Source organism: Narcine bancroftii, chromosome 1, assembly GCF_036971445.1.
Source record: "Narcine bancroftii isolate sNarBan1 chromosome 1, sNarBan1.hap1, whole genome shotgun sequence".
Lineage (NCBI taxonomy): Eukaryota > Metazoa > Chordata > Chondrichthyes > Torpediniformes > Narcinidae > Narcine > Narcine bancroftii.
This window is the reverse complement of record NC_091469.1, coordinates 110,987,014-111,012,997: the sequence shown is the minus strand read 5'-3', so window position 1 is coordinate 111,012,997 and position 25,984 is coordinate 110,987,014. Positions and strand designations below refer to the sequence as shown.

The 25,984-nt window shown below is 39.5% G+C and overlaps 1 long non-coding RNA gene across 1 annotated transcript; it reads left to right on the top strand.

Moving 5' to 3' along the window:
- The first annotated feature begins 947 nt into the window (after positions 1–947).
- On the top strand, positions 948–19,781 carry LOC138742663 (uncharacterized). The gene is made up of 4 exons (XR_011344356.1): positions 948–1,091; positions 1,390–1,517; positions 16,215–16,349; positions 19,580–19,781. It is a non-coding gene; the product is annotated as an uncharacterized lncRNA (long non-coding RNA).
- Positions 19,782–25,984: the final 6,203 nt, after the last annotated feature.

Sequence of the window (25,984 nt, the reverse complement as noted above, 5' to 3'; positions counted from 1 at the left end):
TTGTCCATGCAGTAAAAGAAACAAACAACATGATTCTGCTCATAATCATAATTATGTTATGAAATCCATATAGGCCTTCTCACAAAGATTTGGAATCAACTTTCCTCCTGTCTCTTGCATTTCATCCCATCTGGTGTGTGTTTTGAGGCAATCGGGATTTCTTGAAGTTATTGAGGATTTATTTTCTTGGCCTGAAACAATAATCACAGTGGGAATTCCGGTAAAGCAATGGCTTTCATCACGTGAAAATACAAACATTCAAATTAGGAACAGGAGGAGGTCAACCAGCTCTTCTGCTCTGTAAGATGTTGGTAATCTCAACTCCACTTTCTCATCCTCCTCCAGTTATCTTCCCTCACTTGTTTATCTATTACCCTACCTTAAAATTCTTCAAAGTTTCTCTTTCCAGAGACTTTGAATGAAAAGCATTCCAAAGATTTGCAACACTCTGAGAGAACAAAATACCTTAGTTCTGTCCTAAACAGGAGACAATTTACCTTAGTTTCAATACAAGTCCAGATGTATTTAAATCCTTTTTTTAAAAAACATGAAATTATTTTCTTGAACACTGAAATGAAATATCCATAAATAGCATCTGCATAAACTTCCAGTAACAATTACGATTGCGGTCGACTAAAGTCATGGCGATCTCACTCACCCTTCTTTATGCTGCCATCATGTTTTATAGCATTACATCTAAAACTCCTGATTTGCGCTCTGTCCCACCAGACATGCTCCAACCCACAAATGCATCGTGCATGCTCCAGCTGGCACTCTAATCTCAAAACCATTGCGCATGCTCCAACCAGCACTACAACACCCAAATGCATAACACATGCTCCAGCCAGCACTCCAATCTCGAATGTACTGGGCATGCTCCAGCCAGCACTCCAACCTCAAATGTACTGGGCATGCTCCAACCGGCACTACAACACCCAAATGCATAACACATGCTCCAGCCAGCACTCCAATCTCAAATGCTCCTGTAACAGTGTATGTGTATAACAAAGATAGCCGTGAACAGTAAAAAAAAACAACTCGGGATGTCTCCGATGACCATGCAAGGACCAACAAGACGCCAACCTAATGAGGTAAGTAAATTCTTTACTCATTTTTCATCCTTTTGGCCCAACAATACTAGCCCCATAATATTATAATTAGATTTAATGTCTGAGATAATAATTGCACAATTATTCAAATAACATAAATTTCAAACATTATACAGATTTTCTTTATAAAGCCAAAGGTTTACTCTGCCTCTAGATATGTACAAACTGACTTTATTTTGCTATTTACATACTATATAGGTTACACACTTTATATATTCAGAGTGGTTCTCCTGCTTTCCACATTTGATGAACTGTCATCTGCTTTTATTTCTTCCTGCAGGTCAGATGTTGTCTTCTTACTTACCTCTTTATCAATTTGAATTGTACATTTGTTGCGTATTCAGCCAACAAAAGATGTGATGAAGCAGAAAGCTTTAATACCAGCAAAGCCTGTCTCACTAATATCAGGTAAGATATCAAGTGAAGACACCACAAGCATTAATACTGAAACAGGTGAAGCACAAGCCACATCACCTATACGTGTACCAGCAACACAGAGCCCAACGGTCACAGACAAATCAACAAGATGGCAAAGCAACATACTGCTGCCAGTGTGATATCGATAAGAATTATTTAAAAATAGCTGTGCAAATAAACTAGTGTACAAGTTTAGTTACTTAACTTGTACTGCAAAGAAAATGATAAAGGACACTAAATCTTTATTTTGAGAAGGAGGGATGTTGTATAGTCAGGATAATATGAACTATTTAGTAAACATGTAAGAATGGACCCTTCTCACTGTAGTTACTGTAGTGCACCACTGTGGGGTGTGTGTGTGTGTGTGTGTGTGTGTGTGTGTGTGTGCACGCGTGTGTGTATGTGTGCGCACGCGTGTGTGTGCATGTGTGTGTGTGCACGAGTGTGGGTGTGTGCGTGTGCATGTGCGTGCGCGCACACACATGTGTGTGCATGTGTATGTGTGTGTGTGTGTGTGTGTGTGTGTGTGTGTGTGTGTGTGTGTGTGCGCGCGCATGCGTGCGTGCGTGCGTGCGTGCGAGAAGTATCCTGAGATGGTTGAAGACATCAATAAGTAACGTCTCTTTTGTTAAAGTTATTTAAGAAGCCCCCCCAAGCAACACAGAGACACAAGACAGTAACATCCATCAATAATATCGCTGATTTTCAAGAAATGGCTTCACCAACTTGATTATAAGACACCTCGCTATAAGAGTAGAGTTTTTAAATCATTCTCTGGCCGATACTCAGAGAGGATGGATGTGGATTACAAACTGACCCAACTCGAGACATTTCCAAGATGGCTGACATATAACTTTCAATATCAATCCATAGCACAGTGTCTTTTATCTTCTAACCTTCAATTTTTTCTTCCAACCAATAAACTTTAGTTGAATAAATATAGCAACTTCAATCCAATAAATAGTTGCTTGAAGGCTAAGTGAGACACTTATTAGTGCTCCATTTTCAATTAGTTTCAATACAAGTCCAAATGAATTTAAATCCTTTATTCCAACACATTAACTTGAAATAATCTTCTTTAAAGTTGAAATGAAACATCCATAAATAACATCTGTATAAACTTCCAGTAATATTTACGATCATGGTTGACTAAAGTTATGGCGATCTCACTCACCCTTCTTTATGTCACCGGCATGTTTTGTAGTATTATATCTAAAACCCCTGATTCATGCTTTGCCCCACCATGCATGCTCCAACCGGCACTACAACACCCAAACGCACCATGTATGCTCCAGCCAGTACTCCAAACTCAAACACACTGTGCATGATCCTGCTGGGACTCCAACCTCAAATGCACTGAGCATGTTCCTAGAACCATACATGAGCATAACAAAGATGGGAGTAAAAAGTAAAAACTAACTCGGGATGCCTCTGATGACCACGTAGGGACCAGCAGGACACCAACCTAACAAGGTAAGATTTTTTTTTTTTTTTTTTTTTTTTTTTTTTTTTACACATTTTTGGCCCTTTTTGGCCCCTACAATGCCAAAAGTTTTCTTTATATACCTATCCGCCTGTGACACTACTTCCAGGGAATTATGTATCTGTATTCCCATAACCCTCTGTTCTACTGCACTCCTCTGTCCCCTACAATTTACCGTGTATGTTCTTTCTTGGTTTATACTTTTAAAATGCAACACCTCACATTAGTCTGCATTAAAATTCCATCTGCATTTTTAAGGCCATTTTTCCAGCTGGGCCAGATACCTCCGCAAGCCTTGAAAACCTTCTTCGTTCTCCACAACGCCTCCAAATTTAGTGTCATCTGCAAATGTGCTGATCCAATTTACCACATTATTATCCAGATCATTAATATAGATGGAAAACAACAGTGGTCCCATCACTGATCCCTGAAGCACATCACTAGTAACAGGCCTGCAGTCTGAGAAGAAATCATCCACCACTACTCTCTAGCTGTTCTTGTCCAATCATTGTTGAATCCAATTCTCTAATTCACCATGAATACCTGGTATCTAAACCTAATTGACTAACCTCTTATAAGGTACCTTGTCAAAGGTCTTACTAAAGTCCATGTAGACAACATCCACAGCTTTTTCTTCGTCAACTTTGCTGGTTACCTCCTCAGAAAAGATTAGTTAAACACCACCTCGCACACACAAAGCCATGTTAACTATCCCTAATCAATTTTTGACTATTCAAATAATTGTGTATCCGATCTCTTAGAACATCTTCCAATAATTTCCCTTCACTGGCCTACAAGTTCCTGGGTTATTTTAGAACCTTTCTTAAACAAAGGAAAATTGTGAGCAATGCTCCATTCTCCGGCACCTCACCCATGGCTAAAGACATTTTAAATACTTCGGCCAGAGCCCCTGCAATTTCTGCACTAGCCTCCCTCAAGCTCAGAGGGAATACCTTGTTGGGTCCTGGGGATTTATCCACCCTTATTTGCTTTAAGACAGCAAGCACCTCCTCCTCTTTAATCTGTATAGTTTCCATGACCTCACTGCTTGTTTTCCTAACTGCCCACAACTCTGTGCCTGTTTCTTGAGTGAATACTGATGAAAAAAAAAAACATTTAAGATCTTTCCCCTCTTTTGGCTCCATACAAAGCCAACCACTCTGATCTTCAAGTGAACTAATTTAGTTTCTTACTATCTTTTAGCTCTTAATACCTGTATTCCTGTAGAAACCCTAAGGACTTTCCTTTACATTGTCTGCCAAAGCAACCTCATGTCTTCTTTTAGCCTTCCTGATTTCTTTCTTGAGGTTTTCTTTGGATTTTTTATACTCCTCAAGAACTTCATTTGCTTCATGTTGTCTATACCTGTTATACACCTCTCTCTTCTTCCGAACCAGATCACCAATATCTCAAAAATGTAGTTCCCCTGACTTTAACTCTGACAGGAACATTCAAACGCTGTTCTCTCTAAATTTCACCTTTGAAGAACCTCCATTTACCTCACACATCTTTTCCTGAAAACAACTTATCCCAAGATCCTTTCTTATTTCCTTAAAATTGCCCTTTCTCCAATTTAGAATCTCAATCTTTGGCCCAGACCGATCCTTCTCCCAAATTAACTTTAAACTAATGGCATTATGATCACTGGACCCAAAATGTTCCCCCACACATACTTCTGTCACCTGTCTTGTCTCATTCCCTAATAAGAGATCCAGTATTTTGCTCTCTCTGCTTGGTATCTCTAGATATTGATTTAGATAATTTTCCTGAACACATTTGTCAAACTCAAAGCCATCCAGCCCTTTTACAGTAGGAGAGTCCAGTCAATATGTGGAAAATTAAAATCTCCTACAAGCACAACCTTATGTTTCTCGCTGCTCTCTGCTACTTCTCTACAGGTTTGGTCCTCCAATTCTCATTGACTATTGGGCAGTCTATAATACAACCCCCATGAGTGTGGTCGTACCTTTCCTCAGCTCCACCCATCTAGCCTCAGTAGATGAGCCCTCTGATCTGTCCTGCTTGAGCGCAGCTGTGATATTTTCACTGACAAGCAAGGCCACTCCTGCTCTTTCATTCCTCCTCCCCGCGTTCTATCTCGTCTAAAGCAACGGAAGCCTGAAACATTGAGCTGCCTGTCCTGCCCCTCCTGCAACCAAATTTCACTAATGGCCACAATGTCATGATTCCATGTAACCTACCAAGCTCTAAGCTCGTCTGCCTTTCCTACAATACTCCTTGCATTGAAATAGATGCACCTGAGAACACTCCCACCACATACAACCCATTGACTTCTATCGGTGCATGCAATTTCCACATCATCTTTTCAGAGTTCCACTCGTTTATCAGATCTGGCACTCTGGTTCCCATCCTCTGCAAATATTGTTTAAACCCATTGTAGAGCTTGTCGAAAGAACCAAAGACTTGTTGATCCAAACCAAGGCTTTTATTAGCAAAAGATCGGAGCTCTTCACAGGTGGCCGACCAGTCCGGAATGATCCGACCTGGCTAGGGACACAACCCTTTAAGGCCCAGACAATAGGTGTGGCTTAGCTCTCAGCTAATCGCTGTAAGCACAGTCTAGATACAGTAACTATATACACTATGTACATTAGTGATAGATCTGTACTATCACACCCATTGGAGCAGCAAGATTTCCCACAATGATTTTAGTCCCCCTCCAGTTCAATTGGAAACCGTCCTGTTGGAACAGGCCCAACCCTCCGTGGAAGAGAACCAAATGATCCTGAAGCCCTCCCTCTTGCACCATGCCTTTAGCCACGTGTTAAGCTGCATTATCCTCCTATTTCTAACCTCACTGGCACATGGTAGAGGTAGAAATCCTGAGATCAAAATCCTGGAGGGCCAATGCTTCAACCTAGTGCCCAACACTCTGAACTATTCTTGCAGGACTTTCTTATCCTTCCTACCCACACTGTTGGTCCCTATATGGACTTTGAAATCTGGCTGCTACCCTCCCTTCTGAGAATGCCGTGAACTCAATCTGACATATCTTGGACTCTGGCACCAGGGAGGAAACATACCATGTGGAAATTTTGGAAAATTAAAACCATTGCCTCAACTATCTCACTAACCACTTCTTTTAAAACCATCACAAGCAAAGTGCCATGTCAACTCACTGCTCCCACAAACTGTTTTCTACCACTTCCTTGGTTACTGTCACTTTCTTGAGTTTCTTCCTTTCCAAATTCTGATTTGACTGACGCTTCTGGCCTTGTAATTACTGTTTCCTATCCTGATAAACAATATAAAGAACCTGTTCATTTTATTTTCCATCTCATTTCTTTCCAACAGGTCCCTGCACATATCAATGCTTTCAAAAGTCCTGTCATTAACTGTATATTTTTCCTAAACATTTGACCTCCTGACACTTGTCTGGATTGAACACCATTTCCCATTTCTCTGCCAATATCTATAACAGATATACTGTATATCCTGTCACATTCTTTGATAGTCCTCTACACTGTCCACAACTCCACCAATCTTTACAAACCCACCCAGCTACATTTGTGGAAAGTGGCAGTGAGGTTAAAAGCAATCACCCTTATTGCATTGCCTAGCACACAAGATGGTTGAATAGTCCATTGCTGCCACTCTTTTATACACCTGATGAATGAATGCACATAAGCATTCTGTATTTTCCTAATAGTTCAACTAAAGCAGTGGTTCTAATATTTCCCAATCTCAAACATGTCATATTCAAAGAAAAATGTTTTATAAAATTGTGAATTTAGCTGGAAGAAATAAGACAAGATTTAAAGAAAGTCTGTTGGCAAATTCTGGAAGCTTCTTTGAGAACATCTCTGGAATTGAACAGTTAGAGCATGTCTGTCTGACTACAGGCACCTGTAACCTTGAAAGAGAGATAAAAGCTCTCTGATTTGCAGATGGAAGGAGCCATTGGCAGGAAGCCCAGATTCTGTGTTCTATAAACAGCCAGTTTGCAGAACATAGAACTAAGAAATAGTCTTAAAGCAATTATGCCAGGAGAAGACAAAGCTGTCTGATTATGAGTTGAGCCAGCAAGGTGGATGGATAAGGCTTGGTGGAAGGTTGGAGTCAGTGACGCGAGAAGAAGCAACTTCAACTACCAAGCAGAAAAAAGACTGCATTAAGGCACAGCAGATGCAATGGGTGGTTTAGAGGCCAGTGGAACTGGAACAGATGAATGTACATTGCAAAGCCATATTGGAGCTGGACCGAGCGAAATGCTGAAGATAGAGACTCAATCAGTGATATCTGATGTTCAGATGTGAATCCCAAGTATCTCCAGGATTATGCGTGTAGGAAGATCTTCAAAGTCTTCAAAGTGCAAGTACAGCTTTGTATGCTTCAAGCATTTCAGCTATTCATGCTCAGGCACAAGCAGACTTGGCTACTATCTGTGCACATTGTGAGTTGTTTGTGAAAAAACATGCTTTAGAAGATATGGAAGCTGAAATTAAGAATCAGCAACTAAGTCAAGAAGCTGAAATGAAGATTCAGCAAGAAGAATGAAAAATATTATTGAAGAGAGAAAAGAAAAGATTAGAGCTTGAGGAACAACATGTGATGAAGATGGCCAGGGTAAAAGCATTAGCTCAGGCTTCTGCAAGATCTATCACTCAGTCTGAAGTACCCAAGGATTCACCAGCAGGTCCATGGGTTCCACAGCCAAAGAAACGAGTATACTTGAGTAAGGAGCCACGGGTGTTCGAATTTCAATGAGCAACCCTATGGAAAGAGCTAGCAACATTCTATCTGTGCTGAGTGCACTTTTTATGAATCTTCCTGAAAGAAGAACATTTCAACCAGGTTCAACCATGCAAATTGATCACACTCAACAACAGACGTCTCAACCAGGTGTTGCTGAAGAACCAGCGATAAGTCAAGGATCTCCACAAATGTCATCTCAGCCATACCAAGGAACCCCATCAATGCCATCACTGACATATCAAGGTCCAACACCAATGGCAGCAGTTCTATTCAGCCAGCTCCATTGACAAGAAGACAACCAGTCACAAGCCATGGTGGACAAGACCATATATTAGCACTCATACCAAATCGAAATGAAATTTCTGGTGTGTCAGTGCAGCAACAGGGTTCATATGGTTTACCCAAGAAGAAAATTCCAGTTTTTAATGGAGATCCATTACAATATCTGACATTCATAAATTCCTTTGAACATCACATTGAAAGTAATATTAAAAGTGCCAAAGATCATGTGTATTACCTGGAACAGTATTCTGGAGGACAGGTGAAGAACAAGTCAAAAGTGGCTAATATATGCTTCCAGACCAAGGTTTCAAAAGGGAAAAAGAATGATTGTATTATCATTATGGCAATGAGCAGAAAATTGCAAGGGCCCTCGTAGACAAGATTCCCTCTTGGCCAGCAATAAAATCAGAGGAAAAAAAAGGTTTCACAAGCATATACACACTTTCCGAGTGGATGTTGTAATGCAAAGGGAAGTGGTCTACATTTGCAAGAGCTTAATTTACTTGCTAATTTGACAATTATTGTCAATGAATGACCTTATAAGCTGAAGGACTTATAGAGAACCAAAGTTACAGACCTTAAGATGCTTTCCAGAAGTGACACTACTGAGGATATTGTACAAATTTTGGAATGGCATGTGCATGTTTAAACCATACCAGCATTTGGAAATATTAAGGATACTTCAATAGTTCCTAAGGATGTGAGGAGTCACGTGATGGAGTAGTGGCTGGTAGGAGAATACAGCCTTCTCCAGAAAAGAAGGAAAAAAGTAAAGAAACAGCAAAGCCCCAGACACACAAACCACAACAAATAAAAAAATAAAGGTGTGGAGGAAATGGCACCAAAGAAAGAAAAGCCAAAACAACGGGAAGAAAAGAAGAAGGAAAGATGCCGGAAAAGAAAGGTGAAGGTCTTACCTGTACGAAGAAGCAGGGACCCACTGTGAAAAGAGGAGCCCACTCCCTGAGGTCAGTGGAAACCCCACAGGGTCGCGACCCACCGAACGCAGGACTACAAAGTTGGTTTCTGGAGCCAAACAGGGGTGCGGAACCGCACATGTGAGGAATTGCGCATTAGCGATGCGCACGACAAAGACAACACCGACGGGCGGGGGCACCAGCTGTGGATTGGAACTCCACAGCTTGAACAGCTGAGAAAGACCCGACAGCAGGGGTCCCAGCGGGAAGATACAGAAAATAATGGGAACGGGAGGGAGGACAATGAAAAAAGGAAATCAGAGACACAGCAGATAACCAGCCCAGAAGAAGAGGACCAACATCAAGACACCATTTAAAAAAATACCCAGCAAACTGAGATAAACAGCCCAACAAGCACAGATGCAAGGAAGAGAGGCAGAGGACACAGGCCCTGGAGCGGACACAGGGGAAGAGGAGGGAGAGCATCAAGCTCTGCACAGAGAAATGGAAGATGAAGGGAATTGACAGTACATGGATAAAAAAAATTTCAAGAATATATGGAAGTATAAAAAGAATGGCTGACATGAGAATTTAGTGAAATAAAAAGTACAGAAGAAAGAGTGAGTAGATTAGAGCTGGTCATGACAGAAATAGGGAAAAGAGTAGACAAGGTGGAAGAACAAGAAACAGCCGTAGAAATGGAAGTGGATGACTTAAAAAGAAAATTGGAAGAGACTGATTAAAAAGTTAAAGAAACACAGGAGTTGTTAGCTCAGAAGATGGATATAATGGAAAACTATAATAGGAGAAACAATATAAAGATAGTGGGCCTTAAGGAAGTTGAAGAAGGCAAAGATATGAAAGAATTTATAAAAGAATGGATCCCCAGGGTCCTGGGAATGCCAGAAATGCAGGAAGGAATGGAAATAGAAAGGGCACACAGAACATTAGCCCCAAAACCACAGCCAGAACAAAAAAACAAGATCCATTCTAGTAAAATTCCTGAGATATAGGACAAGAGCAAATATATTGGAGAAGGCAATGAAAAAAATGAGAGAAGACAAAAAGCCACTGGAATACAAAGATCAAAAAATTTTTTTCCACCCAGACATAAGTTTTGAGCTCCTGAAAAAGAGGAAGGAGTTTAACACAGCAAAATTGATCTTATGAAAGAAAGGCTATGAATTTATGTTAAGATATCCAGCAGTGCTTAAAATAGTTATCCCAGGGCAGCAAAGCAGACTGTTCTCGGATCCAGAGAAAGCACGAGAATTTGCAGAACGCCTGCAAACAGACAGAGAGATGAAGAGATGCAACAAGAACAAGAATGACGACAAACTTCATATAAAGAAGAAAAATAATGTATAAGTAAGAACTAAGAAGGGGAAGGAAGGGAAGAAAGGAAGTAAGGGGGGAATTAAGAGGGTGAGCTTTGTTATATGTGAAGATAAAAATCTTTTCTGGAGGGGGCTGGGTGCGAGAGAATAACAGTCACTGCAAAATCAGTTGACGCTTGCAAGCGGGTTCGCAATCCAAATAGAGTGGGAAGTTGTCGTTGCCCGGCAAGGGACAAGGGGCAACTTAGAGAGGGGGGGGACATTTGGGGTTAAGGGAATTTTAGCTGTGGGAATAGTGGAAATATTTTGTTTCAGAAGTGTTGTCTTATAGTGCATTCAAAAAAAGGAAACAGAAATGGATAAGGGGGAAAAAAGTGCTGATGAGGAAGCGGAAATGAGAGGTAAACAAAGTATGAAATGACCATGTTGAACTATATGACTATAAATATTAATGGAATACATAACCAAATCAAAAGGAAGAGGCTGTTAAATTTACTGAAGAAAGAAAAAAATGATATAACGTTCATGCAAGAAACACATCTAACTGAAGTGGAACACAAGAAATTAAGGAGAGACTGGGTAGGGCACGTAATGGCAGCATCATATAATTCAAAAGCCAGAGGAGTAGCTATATTAATCAATAAAAATGTACCAATCAAAATAGAGGAGGAAATAATAGATCCAGCAGGGAGGTATGTAATGATAAAGTGTCAGATATATTCAGAATTTTGGAATTTGCTCAATGTATATGCACCCAATGAAGACCATCAAAAACTTATGCAAGATATCTTTTTGAAGATTGCAGATACGCAGGGAAATATATTGATTGGAGGGGACTTTAATCTTAATTTGGACTCAAAGGTGGACAAAACTGGACAAAAGACTAGCAGAAAGAACAAAGTAGCCAAATTTATGGTTAAATCGATGCAGGAAATGCAACTTTTGGATATATGGAGGAGACAACACCCAAGGGAGAAGAATACTCATATTATTCAGGTAGACGTAAAACATACTCAAGGATAGACCTGTTCCTGTTGTCAGCCCATATCCAAGGGAGAGTTAGAAAAACGGGATATAAAGCTAGATTGTTATCAGATCACTCACCCCTGTTATTAGCAATAGAGCTGGAGAACATCCCACTGAGAACGTATAGATGGAGATTAAACTCCATGCTACTTAAAAGACAGGATTTTAGAGAATTAATTAAGCGACAAATTAATACAGAATCAGTGAAAGATAAATTTATACTATGGGATGCAATTAAAGCATTTATCAGAGGGCAGATAATAAGTAATGAAACTAAGATGAAGAAGGGCTACAATTGGGAAATAGAACTGCTGGAAATGGAAATCGCAAGTACAGAAAAAGAATTAGCAACTAGGGAAGATACAACAAAAAAAAGAGAATTGGCAGACAAAAAAAAATAAAATATGAAACACTACAAACATAAAAGGTGGAGAAGAACATAATCAAGACAAAACAGAAGTATTATGAGCTAGGAGAAAAAAAAATGCACAAAATACTAGCTTGGCAGCTTAAGACAGAACAAGCTAAAAGAACGGTATTGGCATCAAGGAAAAAGGACAAACAAATTACATATAACCCAATGGAGATCAATTAAAACTTCAAAGAATTCTATGAGCAATTATATCAAACTGAGAACAAAGGGAAAGAAGTCAAAATAGATGAGTTTTGAGCTAAAATTGAACTACCAAAATTGCAAGAAGAGGAGCAAACCAAATTAATAAAATAATTTGAAATAGAGGAAATATAGGATATATTAAAAAATCTACCGAACAATAAAACACCAGGAGAGGACGGACTCCCAATAGAATTCTATAAAACATTTAAACACTTATTAATTCCTCCTCTCCTGGAAATAATGAACCAGATTGAAGGAATACAAACATGCCAGATTCATGCAAAACAGCAATAATTACAGTAATACCAAAGAGGGGGAAAGATTCACTAAAACCAGCATCGTATAGACCAATATCTCTACTCAACACAGATTATAAGATAATAGCTAAACTATTAGCAAACTGACTGTGTACCAAAACTAGTAAAACTAGTTTAAACTGGACTTGTTAAGAAAAGACGAATAATGGACAATATCTGTAAGTTCATTAACTTAATCCATGCAGTACACTGAAACAAGACGCCAACAGTGGCGGTTGCGTTAGATGCAGAGAAAGCCTTTGACAAAGTAGAATGGAATTATTTATTCAAAGTACTACAGAGGTTCAACCTACCAGAGAAATATATTAATTGGATTAAAGCATTATATAAGCGACCATTGGCGAAGGTGACAGTAAATGGATATATATAAAACCAATTTAAATTAAGCAGGTCAACTAGGCAGGGATGTTCACTATCTCCCTCTCTGTTCACGTTAGCTATAGAACCATTGACAGAACTGATAAGAACAGAAAATAAAATAAGAGGGATAAAAATAAAAGAGAAGGAATATAAAATCAGTCTATTTGCAGATGACGTCATAGTGCACTTAACAGAACCAGAATTATCAATAAGAGAATTACATAAGAAATAAGGAATATCGAGAAGTATCGGGGTACAAGATCAATGCAAATAAAAGTGAAGCAACGCCCATGAATAATATGGATTTCACAAAGTTTAAGAAAGAATCACAATTTAAATGGCAAACACAAGCAATCCGATACCTAGGTATTCAACTAGATAATAATCTAGGCCATCTATACAAATTAAATTATCAGCCATTAATGAAGAAATTACAAGACGACTTAGAACATTGGAAAGATTTACCACTAACACTGATAGGAAGGGTAAATTGCATTAAAATGAGTATCTTCCCAAGGATACAATACCTATTTCAATCGTTGCCAATTCACCTAACAGAGAAATTCTACAAGCTAAAGAAAATAATAAGGAAATTCTTATGTAAAGGGGGGAAACCAAGGATAACACTGGATAAATTAACAGAATTGTACAAACAAGAAGGCTTACAGCTACTAAACTTTAAGAATTATTATAGAGCAGCACAATTAAGATACCTATCAGAATTTTATTAAACAAGGGAAAAACCAGATTGGACCAGATAAGTGCTAGATAAAATAGGGGAGAAGGTACCTGAGCATATACTACTATATAAATGGGATGAAAAGCTGGTGCAACATAGGAATTCACCAGTACTACACCAACTGCTCAACTTTTGGAAGAAGATTCACGTAGAAAGGAAAAAAAAAAATTATCAACTACCAAAATTAATATTGACGCAAAATCAACTAATCCCTTTCACAATAGATAACCTTTCCTTTAGAGAATGGGAGAGGAAAGGGATGAAAATAATAGAAAATTGTTTTTCTGGAAATAAATTATTATCTTTTGAACAAATGAAGTGCAAATATAATATAATTCACAGAACAATGTTTGCATATCACCAACTGAAAACCTACTTTAAGGACAAATTGGGAAGCAGGCTGAGGTTACCAGAAGGAAGCAGTTTTGAATATGTGATTAAAGACACAATGATAATTAAAAGATTTATAAGAAACATGTACATCAAACTGCAAGAGAAAGAGAATGAGGGAACAAGCTGTAAACCCAAACAAAAATGGGAACAAGATCTAAACATAAAGATAAAGAATGAAACATGGGAAAGCTATGCTCCAGAACTATGAGAAATACAATAAACATGAGGTTACGCATGATACAATATAATTGGTTATATAGGCTATACACCACACCCCAAAAGTTAAATAAATGGGATCCAACAGTATCAGATATATGTTTTCGCTATAAGAAGGAAACGGGAACAATAGTATATGCAATTTGGGCATGTGACAAAACGGAAAAGGTTTGGGAAGATCTAAATCAGGTATTAAATAAAATCACAAAAAGCAACATACCAAAAAATCCAGAGAACTTTCTTCTAAATAATGTAAGGAGTAAAGAACTTGGACTCGATTTGGATGGAGCACAAAAAAGATTTATTATGATAGCCTGAGCTGTCAACCTGGGAATTAGAAGATAACCTGAGAATACAGCAATGGTACATAGAAATGGAAAAAAATAACATATAATTTAAGAAATAACATCACAGTATTTGAACAAATTTGGGAACCGTACATGGAACACAACAGAGAAGTCCTATCGCGTACCTCCACCACCTAAAATGACAGAAGGAGAAGAAGATGAAATGAACTGACCCAGTATGTAAAAGTAGATGACACAAATTTCTTGTTTATTTTCATTGTGTGATGACATTGTTTAATGGGTTTAATGTATCATATATGTTGAACATTGAGTGGATGGGGAGGGGGGTGAAGGAGGGAGGGAAGGGAAGGGGGAAAAGGGGAGAAATTGACACTGTGTATATTCAAGAGGGAAATGCTTGTGTGTATTTTGGTCAGTATGGTTCATAGTGTGAAAAATAAAAAAAAATTTAAAAAAATAGTTCCTAAGGATGTAAAGAAGTCTAAATCACAATCTTAACAGAAACCAAAGGGAAGTTCCTTTTTTACTGCTGTGTCAGATACAAGCACAAGAAAGATCAAGGAAACAATGAAAAAATAGCTGTTTGTATTCCAAAGATAAACATGCTTTATAAAAAACTTCACAATTGGAGAAAAGAAATCATATGATAAGAAATTAATCCCTTTAAAGAAGAATAGAATATGTTTTGATGGCTTGTGCAAAGGACACATCAGCAAAACTTGTAACAAGTTTTTATCACTTGTGGTATATGCAGTTTAAAGCATCCCAAGTTACTGCATATTCATGAACTAAAATAGAAAAGAATGTCAAACAATCTGAATCCAAGACTAAAGACACAGTCAAAGAGAATGCTTCAGTTCAGACAAGCATTCTTACTGGGGCTGGTGACAAAGCTCTCTCGATATTTCCCGTACAGGTTAAAGCTAAAAAAGGAAGCTTCATATTGAACAATTATGCATTTCTTGATCCAGGAAGAATGGCATCAATTTGTATCTGCAATAGTAATTATTATGTATCAGTCATTAATGTCTATTATAATAATTAGGGGCCAGAATGTAAAGTTTTAAACCTTGTGTTTATGATTTATGGTTGTTTGATGACTTTCCCTTTAAGGATTAATTGTTTTTGTAGAGTTACTATAGTTACTACGACATAATTATGTTGTAATATCTGAGCGGACAAGGACCTCATTCTTTTACTTAAATGACTAAGGAAGGAGAGTAATCTCACTAGAGAAACTTTTCTTTGAATTTATCATTATTATTCATTATTAATCACTTATTATCATTTTAATTCATTTATATTTGTTTGAAGTTGAGTGTCATTATCATTTAAAATATGCTTTGTTTTACTTACTGCTAGGAAGTGCAAAACTATGAAAATGCTTATTTGCTTTTATTAAAGTGAATTTAAAGCTATTTACAGCTGCAATTAAGAAGTTTGATTTATTTGTATGAATAAGATACAATATGGAATAGTGATGCTTAGTTTTCCTAGAAGATGACATGTTTGAGATTGGGAAATATTAGAAGCTGAAAAGCATCATCTACACATACCTCTTTAAGTAATCCTATGCCATCGGTGCTCTGTGATTAGTAGGGGATTGCTTAAGGTGGTATGTGAGTGGGAAGGGAAGGTTGAGAATCACTGCTCTAGACCCAAGTGTTATTGAAATATTTTGCTTGAGAAAAATTGTCATTGGCCCATTTCCTTTAGAGTTTTGAAACCGTGCACATAACAAGTCAATTAAGTACGATTAAAACAGTGGTTTTCAACATTTTTCTTTCCACCCACATACCACCTTAAGCAATTCCTTACTAATCACAGAGCACCTATGGCATGAGAACCACTGCCCTAACTATTACACCTACATTAAGAATAAACAGTTTAAAAAACAGAAATATCATACTGTACTCACACTGAACAAATTTCACTTGCATATACATATAAACCTTAATGCAGTTTACTTTATTTTCAGTCACATCATTTGAAAACATTTAACCATCTGAACCATTGAACCAAAAGATGCCAAGATATACATCGTTTATTAGGTGTCAAGGAAAATTCCTCATCCTGGAAGGCACCAGTAGCATGTTTGGTCACTGATATAAAGGTAACAGAAGTCGACAAATCCCAACTGTGTCCTAAAGTACTACTTCTTTGGCTTGGCTTCGCGGACGAAGATTTATGGAGGGGGTAAAAAGTCCACGTCAGCTGCAGGCTCATTTGTGGCTGACAAGTCCGATGCGGGACAGGCAGACACGGTTGCAGCGGTTGCAGGGGAAAATTGGTTGGTTGGGGTTGGGTGTTGGGTTTTTCCTCCTTTGCCTTTTGTCAGTGAGGTGGGCTCTGCAGTCTTCTTCAAAGGAGGTTGCTGCCCGCCAAACTGTGAGGCGCCAAGATGCACGGTTTGAGGCATTATCAGCCCACTGGCGGTGGTCAATGTGGCAGGCACCAAGAGATTTCTTTAGGCAGTCCTTGTACCTTTTCTTTGGTGCACCTCTGTCATGGTGCCCAGTGGAGAGGTCACCATATAACACGATCTTGGGAAGGCGATGGTCCTCCATTCTGGAGACGTGACCCATCCAGCGTAGCTGGATCTTCAGCAGCGTGGAATCGATGCTGTCGACCTCTGCCATCTCGAGTACTTCGACGTTAGGGATGAAAGCGCTCCAATGGATGTTGAGGATGGAGCGGAGACAACGCTGGTGGAAGCGTTCTAGGAGCCGTAGGTGGTGCCGGTAGAGGACCCATGATTCGGAGCCGAACAGGAGTGTGGGTATGACAACGGCTCTGTATACGCTTATCTTTGTGAGTTTTTTCAGTTGGTTGTTTTTCCAGACTCTTTTGTGTAGTCTTCCAAAGGCGCTATTTGCCTTGGCGAGTCTGTTGTCTATCTCATTGTCGATCCTTGCATCTGATGAAATGGTGCAGCCGAGATAGGTAAACTGGTTGACCGTTTTGAGTTTTGTGTGCCCGATGGAGATGTGGGGGGGCTGGTAGTCATGGTGGGGAGCTGGCTGATGGAGGACCTCAGTTTTCTTCAGGCTGACTTCCAGGCCAAACATTTTGGCAGTTTCCGCAAAGCAGGACGTCAAGCGCTGAAGAGCTGGCTCTGAATGGGCAACTAAAGCGGCATCGTCTGCAAAGAGTAGTTCACGGACAAGTTTCTCTTGTGTCTTGGTGTGAGCTTGCAGGCGCCTCAGATTGAAGAGACTGCCATCCGTGCGGTACCGGATGTAAACAGCGTCTTCATTGTTGGGGTCTTTCATGGCTACTATGAGGTAGGTAAAGGCGTTCAATTTATTGTGGCTTCAAATTAAGGAAAACAAAATAGTTGACATTACTCTTCTTTGACAGATTGCAGTCTTTAAAGAGCTTGTTGATTGGATTGCATTAGTTTTCCAAAATATAATCAGAGTTTATGCAGTGTTGTTTTGAATCATTTTATAATTGGCCTTGAAATAACGTTGTTTACAAGAATCAGAACTATGCTCTGAAAAATCAGCAGTAGGCTTAATGTATATGCAGATGTGGGATGTGTTGTGGTGCTGTCAAAATCATTTTTTTAAGCCTTTCCCCTGCCTGTAAATCACATACAATGAACTTGAGTTAATCCACCATTAACTCAAAATCTGTATGCATACTTGATGGAATGTAAATTTGAGGGGACTGGAAATTTAATATGGGGTATAGTAACACTGATCTTATTTTTATAATGTTCAACATTTTATATTACATTTAAAATCATTGCATTTATTTTAAAAGAGGCAGTCAATCACAGAATGAAATAGTGATATGGACAAGAAGTGGGTATTTTTTTGCATTCAACCTGGCAGTGTTCCACAATTAATCCTTTTTGGCTTGATTTGGGTAATTTATTAAAATGAATAACTGGAGTAAAATTCCCACAGGATCCAATGTTATTTTTACTGGGTGATGTTAGAGGGATTAAACCTAAATTAAAACTGAATGTGCATCAAGTAAAATTTGTTCAAAATGCCTTGGCAAGAGCTACAAAATATATTGCTATAACTTGGAAGTCAGATATTGATTTGGCATGCAGAAGTTCAGAGTTACATTCCACTTGAGAACATTACATAATTTAAGAGATAAATTACATACATTTTGTGAAATATGGAGCCCATATTTACAAACTGTTGGTATTAAAAATTAAATGAAACTCAAACATACCCTTTCTCTTATAGCTCTCTCTAATTATTTATATGATTAAAACTATCAGAAAGTGAAGCACTCCTGTTGTGGTTTTCTTGTCCCTCTTTTCATTTAAAAAAAAGGTTTGCAGGAGGGTTGGGAGGAGGGGGCAGGGAATGAAATTCATAGGAGGTTTATCTTTCTTTTGTATTTCTTTTCTAATAAAATACCATGTGTATTTGGATGAAGTTTGAAATATTGTGATATGTTTGCTAAGTGGTTTTACATTAAATAAAGTGCATTAAAAATTATGTGTACAGTATCTAAAATTTATCATGTGGAAAAAATGAAACATTTTATTTGTAAATTCCAGATGCAAAGAAGCTTTTTACAAATGTGCATGAATTATAAATATCATTAAAGTCAGTAAGTAATAGAGCATGAAAACTGTTTATTGAACCTGATTAAAAAAATAAATCAATGGAAACATCAATGGTGCAATTTGATCATGAATCTTTCATTAAAAACAAAGTATATTTTTGGAAGACTAAGATCTTAATTACGGGCTGAAGTCCTTGCACCAGCTGCAACAATTGAGGTCATTTATTTTTTGATTCTTAACTGGTTGGAATTGAAATTGAGTTGTGAGTGAAGGTTAGTAAAGGTCACAGAGGGGAACTGAGTACATTTTGTAAATTCCTACAGACATACCATCGTAATTTTCAAAACTGCTTAGAGAGAAATATCAATGACTGAGGTCATTAAGGTAAAATTAGGGACTGTGTACATTATTAGTAACTATAATAATCAATACTATTTTCCAAGCTAATTGTGATTCCAGCAGCATGAAAAGATAAAAGCTTTTGTATGGTTGTCTTGATATGGCCAAGTTATTTGATTACAATTAAAGTGGCTGTTAAATATGCTTAAAATGACATGAGGATAAAAGTTGAGCAATTAGAACGTTGCTACCCTTTAATGAATTTGCAAAATCCAGAAGTCTACTTGTCAGATGAACTTCTTATGAGAATCTTTCATGGTTTTTCATGTGTTATAGCAAACAATACCCACTTCATTGCTGTACTGCTGAGGTAAATGTTAGTTATATTTTTATGATATTTAGGTAGAATTTGTGATATCATTATCTAAAATGTAATTATCTGTGACATTTAATAACATTCCTCATAGGTCATGTTGTAATGGCCGCCTAACCAAGTCGTGACCCAGCACACAAAGTGGCCAACAAACATGGTAGACCGCGCAGACCCCACAGGGCAAAAGACCTTCATCCCAAGTGATTGCCTGCATGACAAGAAACAAGGAGCAATGGCAGCAACGCCGCCCAATCAGAGATCGGCACTGCCTTGACGTCACGCCTGTCATCAGCAGTGGGGACAAAATATAAGTTGAGCTGCCAGTACAATAAATCAGTCTTCAACTTAGACTTTGTGTTTCTTTCCACACTTTGCAAGAACGTGCATGCTACAATGTCAAATTTCATCTGCCCTATATGAAGTCATTTAAGGACTGCTGGCCATAATCTTGGTTAATTGAGAATTGAAGCAAACTTTGGTGGAAGGTAGGAAATAAGAGGAAATATCAGGTGCTCACATTCAGGTTTTAGCTTTCTCCAGGTGTTTTAATGATGTGAAAATTCATGTTTTCAAACAACATTAATCGAAGAGGCCCAGTATTTTATGGAGAAACAAAGTGGCAAACAGACAAAGCAGACTTTTATTTTCAAGGCTGATGTTGATGGACATTTATCAAAAGTAAATGTATCGAAGTTTATGAACCAACGATGGTACATAAACAAAGAATATTTAGTCAGCCATGTTCCAAATAAGTCGTAAAACAAGCCTGAGATATTCAATGTATTACCATTGTTCCAATCCCTTACACTTCCATTATTCTGTAATGATCAGATCAATTAACTCAACATATTTTTTAATGTCTATAAGTAATTCTCAAGACCTGAGTGTACTTTATAAAACGTATTGCGGTCACAATAAGCTCATTCTCTTGATGTCCCACTGTCAGAGAGAGCACCCTTTTATATCAACATGAATGTCATTACACGTCACAGATTCACTTTCTAGTGCATTTCTCTGCTTATCCTATTTCCTTCCAGAGTTTTTCAAAACTGTTTTCAACTGAGAGCCTGCACAGTCCTTCAGTATTCGATCAGGTATGTTGTCTGGTTCTGTTGCCTTTCACCTCAGCTGCAGCCTGTTCTTCTCAGCCGCTGCTGGGTGCTGAGTTACTACGAGCACACTGCCTCCTAGTTGATCTAAAAAGTCACCATCTGGTTAATTCCAAGACTTTTGAGTCACTTGCTTTATGACTTGACTCATTACCTGCGCCACACTGACTCAGTGAACTTTACAGAGAACGAGTACGCCAAATTCTGGCCTATTTTCTGTGCATCATCTCTGCAGTTCATAGCGGCCCAGCCCAAGCATGCGATTCAGCACTATATCCTGGCGATTGGACGGTTTCTTCATGCATAAACGCACAGGCTGCCTCCAGACATACTGCAGTTGCCAAGGAGGAATTCAGGAGGATGGTGGAGATGGGCATTGTTCAGCACTCTGATAGCCCATTGGCATCCCCACTTCACATAGTTCCCAAAGCATCTGATGACTGGAGGCCTTGTGGGGATTATCATCTTGACGAGATTACAACAGCAGATTGATACACAGTTCCCCACATACAGGAATTTACATTGAATCTACACAGCGGCAAGATCTTTTCTAAGATCGTCCTGGTACGCAGTTACCATCAAATTCCAGTTCTTCTGGATGACATTCCAAAAACAGACCTTATTACCCTATTCAGGCATTGAAAGAGAGTTTGGCCCTGGCTGATCTTAGTGCCATTTTGTCTCCTGTCCTGAAGGCAACATCACAAGTTCTGAGAAGTGCCTGACCACTGGTATCATAGTTCAATCTGGGTCTGATGTAAATGTCTATATAGTTATTTAGTAGTAATTAAGTACCATTTGACATCTTCCCCAGTTTGTCTCCCATGGGTTCAATGAAGTTAACTTTGATTGTAACACTTGTCTCTGTGAACCCACCATACCCAATACCCCCAAACACCTCTCTGCACCATAATGCACACAGTACCCCTTACATACAAATATATGCACATAATGATCCAAAAATAAAAAAAATAATTCACTGGTTTCCCAGGTGTTCAACAGTGCTGTGGGAAGGAGCTGTTTCCCAGACTAGCAGTCTAGTGTTTATGCTCCTGTATCTCTTCCTTAAAGGAAGCACCTCAAAGATACTGCAGGGTGGATGGTAATGGACCTCAATGATTCTGTGTTCTCTTTAAGCACCGTTTTCTGTAGATATTGCTGATAGAGAGAAGAGATCTTCTCAGTACTTTTAAATCACACTCCATACTGACCTCAGATCTGACGCTTTGCAGCTACCATAATTGATAATTCTGTTGAAGCACAACTTGGCAGCAAGTTAGCAGGGTGAACAGTGGTGAGCTGAGCACGCAGCTCTGAAGTGCACCAGAGCTTGATGTTTTGCTGCCAACCTCAGTGTGGTCTTTCAATCAAATAGTCCTGGATCCAGTTGCAGAGAGGGGTACTAAGTCCCAGTGAAGAGAGTTTGAAAACCAAGCTGAAGTAAATGAACAACTTCCTGGTGTATGAGGTATGACTTTCTTGGTGGGTCAGGTCAGAGTGGATGGTCAGGGCTATTAGATCGTCTGTGGATCAGTTTGGCCAATAAGCAAACTGAAATGGGTCAATTGTCACTCCTAGGTGTGCTTTGATGTGCTCCATTAACATTGCCAGTCAGTCATTTCCCAGCCTATTTCAACAATACATTGATATCAGTCTATAGCCCACGGCTACCCTCTGCACAAACATATTACCAATCTTCATGTCATCTAGGAACTTTCTAATCATGCTTCATGCATTCACATCGGTCATGTATAAAACCAGAAAGACCCAATTCTGTGGAACATCACTAGTCAGAGGCAATCATGAGAAACCATTCTCTATTATTCACCAACATTCCACCACCCTGTCTTCTGCCACTAATCAATTTTGGATCAAATTCACTAACTTGCCCTGGATCTCCCTTTAGACCAGTCTCCCAGGCCAAAGTATTGGCTTTGTCAAGGACAGACCCTGTCCTGTAATACAACTTCCACTCCCTTGTCCAGCTGTAGAAAATGGTGAGAATTTCATGATATTCCTGGGATCTACCTTGGAGATGGAGGAAAGATTTTGGGATGTCAAGTGAGTCACTCAGTGCAAACTCTAACCTGCTCTTAGACCTGCAGTTTCTATATGGGCAGTCAACATTCTGGTAATTGGTGAGCTCTAGGGTGTTAGTGGTAGAAAATTCAATGATGGAATTTCCTTCATTGTTGATGTTTATTTCTTGCTTCATCAGACATTCCTAAATGTTTCCTAGGTGTTCCATATGTAGGCCTGAATTAAGGTTGCTCATGTTGTTTAGCCTAGGGTACCATCCAGAGGAAATTTTGCAGTGATGTCCTGATCTCAAATGATTGATTTCAAGTACCCCCCCCCCACCCCCCAAATCTTCTTTGGGGCAAGGTACAACTCCATTCATTAAAATAGTTTCCTCTTGATGCCCATTCAATTTAGTTTTACCAACGCTTCAAATACTCTACAACATGAAAGAGGAATGGTTGGCTGCTCAGATATTAGTTATTCTTCATCAGGAGCTCTAACACTTGCTAAAACTGAAAATTTTATACAATGTGTAGAAAAGAGTCCTCTATTTTATAACTGATTTTGCTATGTCAGCAAACAAAGATTTACTAAGATAACATTCTGATAGGACCACTAAACAGAAAAAAATCTTGCCAAGTGATAATCTCCAAACCAACTATTTTATTTTGCAACATTTGCTACTTCAACAGATCAAATTTAATCTGCAGTTTTCAGTTCCCTTCTTTCCTTAATTATGCTGCCCCAATTTGTATTAGTTATGCTCAATCGGTCTAGATTAGGTCAATTTGCGCCTGCTGAATAGATAATCGGAATAAAGAAACTCACCACTCAGTGCCTCAAGGCAATTCAAATAGATAATGATAATCTGGACCTCTGCTCTATTTTCCTGCCAAATGGAGGAAAAAAAGAAATCTGCAAATGTTAGGAACTTGTTCAGTACCCAAAAAAAAAATGCTGGAGAAGCTCAGCAGGTCATACAGCATTTACAGAAAGCACAGTTGATGTTGTTTTGGGCCTGTGTCTTTCTTCAGGAGTGCCAAAAGAAAGGCGAGGGTGGGGTGGTGTGGGAAGGGAGGGAGATAGAAAAGGGCTGAAAGGACCAATGGAAATGTGGCATATGGAATATGGTAAATGCTGGAAATCTGCAATGAAAGTTATTTGTGCAAAGTTGACAATTACTCAGACCAGGCTAACTCAAAGAAATTCTGGAATTCTGGCCCAGAGCTTGTGATGCATGTTGTCAGAAGGTGAGAGAGGCCGTTGGGAATCGTGAGAGAGGCCGTTGGGAATCGTGAGAGAGGCCGTTGGGAATCGTGAGAGAGGCCGTTGGGAATCGTGAGAGAGGCCGTTGGGAATCGTGAGAGAGGCCGTTGGGAATCGTGAGAGAGGCCGTTGGGAATCGTGAGAGAGGCCGTTGGGAATCGTGAGAGAGGCCGTTGGGAATCGTGAGAGAGGCCGTTGGGAATCGTGAGAGAGGCCGTTGGGAATCGTGAGAGAGGCCGTTGGGAATCGTGAGAGAGGCCGTTGGGAATCGTGAGAGAGGCCGTTGGGAATCGTGAGAGAGGCCGTTGGGAATCGTGAGAGAGAAGACAGAGAGGAAAGAGTAGGAATAGCATGGATAATTGAACTGACAAGCAAATGGATCTCAGTTATAATCTCACAGAGGAAATGGTGGTGTTCTGCAAAATGATCACTCAGTCTATGTTGCTTTCTCTAATGCAGACCAGATTGTATCATGGACATAAAACATAGAACACTACAGCACAATACAGGCCCTTGATGTTGCGCTGACCCAGATATTCCTTAAACTACTAAACCCATCCTACCCTGTAACCCTCTGGATTTTTCCCAACTACGTATCCATCTAAGAGTCTCTTAAATACCCCTAATATTTCAGCCCCCACCATCATCTGTGGCGAGGCATTCCAGAAACCCACGACTATCTGTTAAAAAAAAAATCCCTGAAGTCTCCCCTAAACTTCCCTCCCTTCACTGTACAAAGATGGCCTCTGGTGTTCGCTATTCCTGCCCTGGGAAAACAGTGCTGGGTGCTCACCCTATCTCTGCCTCTCAAAACCTGAGAGTTGTCAAGGGTTCCATGTCCTTTGCCATTGATTTTTCACCTTGATCTCAACTTCAATGGTCCACTTCAGACTCTTCCTTCTTTAATATTCAACATTCCTTTAGTGTCATGTACTAATGCACAAAATGTATCAACTTTTATCTGCCAGAAAGACACAGAGGCTGCACTAGCATTGCCCAGTGTTCCCAATAATAGAGAAAGATGCAAAAGGGAACTCCTTCAGGGACATTGCATCCATGGACTCACCTCCTTCAGCAGCGCACACACTCCTGTTTAATCCATCAGCAACCTGAGCTCCAGACCTCATCTCCGATATAATCAGGAAGCTTTCAGCGCTGAAGCCCTTCCAGCACCTTTCTTGTCCTCTTTTTTTTTTAAAAAAAACTTTATTTAAAGATTTTAATCACAGGAATAAAAAGAAAATTACATTTGCACCCTCTTGAATCTCACTTCTGATGCCGGCTTCCCATGAATCAGTGACCAGTAGCCTGCTGTGAGTCCTTCAACCAACTGCCCAGAGCCAGTGTGGGTTCTTCAGCTGCTGAGCTCTTCACTGGTCCACTGCAGTGGTAATCTTCTTATAGGGTCATCTCCCAGGGTTCTCCTTCTCAGTAAGAGTGTGGTCCAGAGTTTCTGATGACCTGCAGTGGTCCACTGCTCCCCCAGAGTTGGAAACCCCTCATGGTCTGTAGCCATGCCAAGGCATTGCTATTCTTGGCACAGACCTCCGAGATTACAGATTTTTTAAAGAAAAACATTGTCAGCTCCTCCAACAGGCTGTTTAAAGCTGTACAGTGCCATCGGCATCACCACCATGCAACAGGGCCCTGCAGAGCATTGCTGCGTCTCTGCTCCCCACTCTCCCAGGTCAGCACCAGCACCACTGTTCTAGCAGCTCTGGCAGCACTGACATTTTTTTGGAACCAGAAGCTCAGACTCCTGGCACAGCCATCCTGTCAGACACATTCCGCTTCCTGTGGTTCTACCTGCATACAATTATTTCCCTCATTTTGTATCACCTTCTCTAATCTGTTACCACTTATCCAGGTCAAGGTGGAACTTACAATAGCCAATTTACCTGCTGCACATGTCTGGGTTGTGAGAAAAAATTGAAGCATTCTAAACAAACCGTCACACTAATGGGGAGAACATGCAAATTGTTCACAGACATTAATAGAATCCTGTGTTTTACCTCACCTGATGTTAAGATCAAGCTTGGGTCCTTGGAGCTGTGAGGCAGCAGCTCGAACTGTGGGGTCAACCTTCAACTTTTGACTTCTTT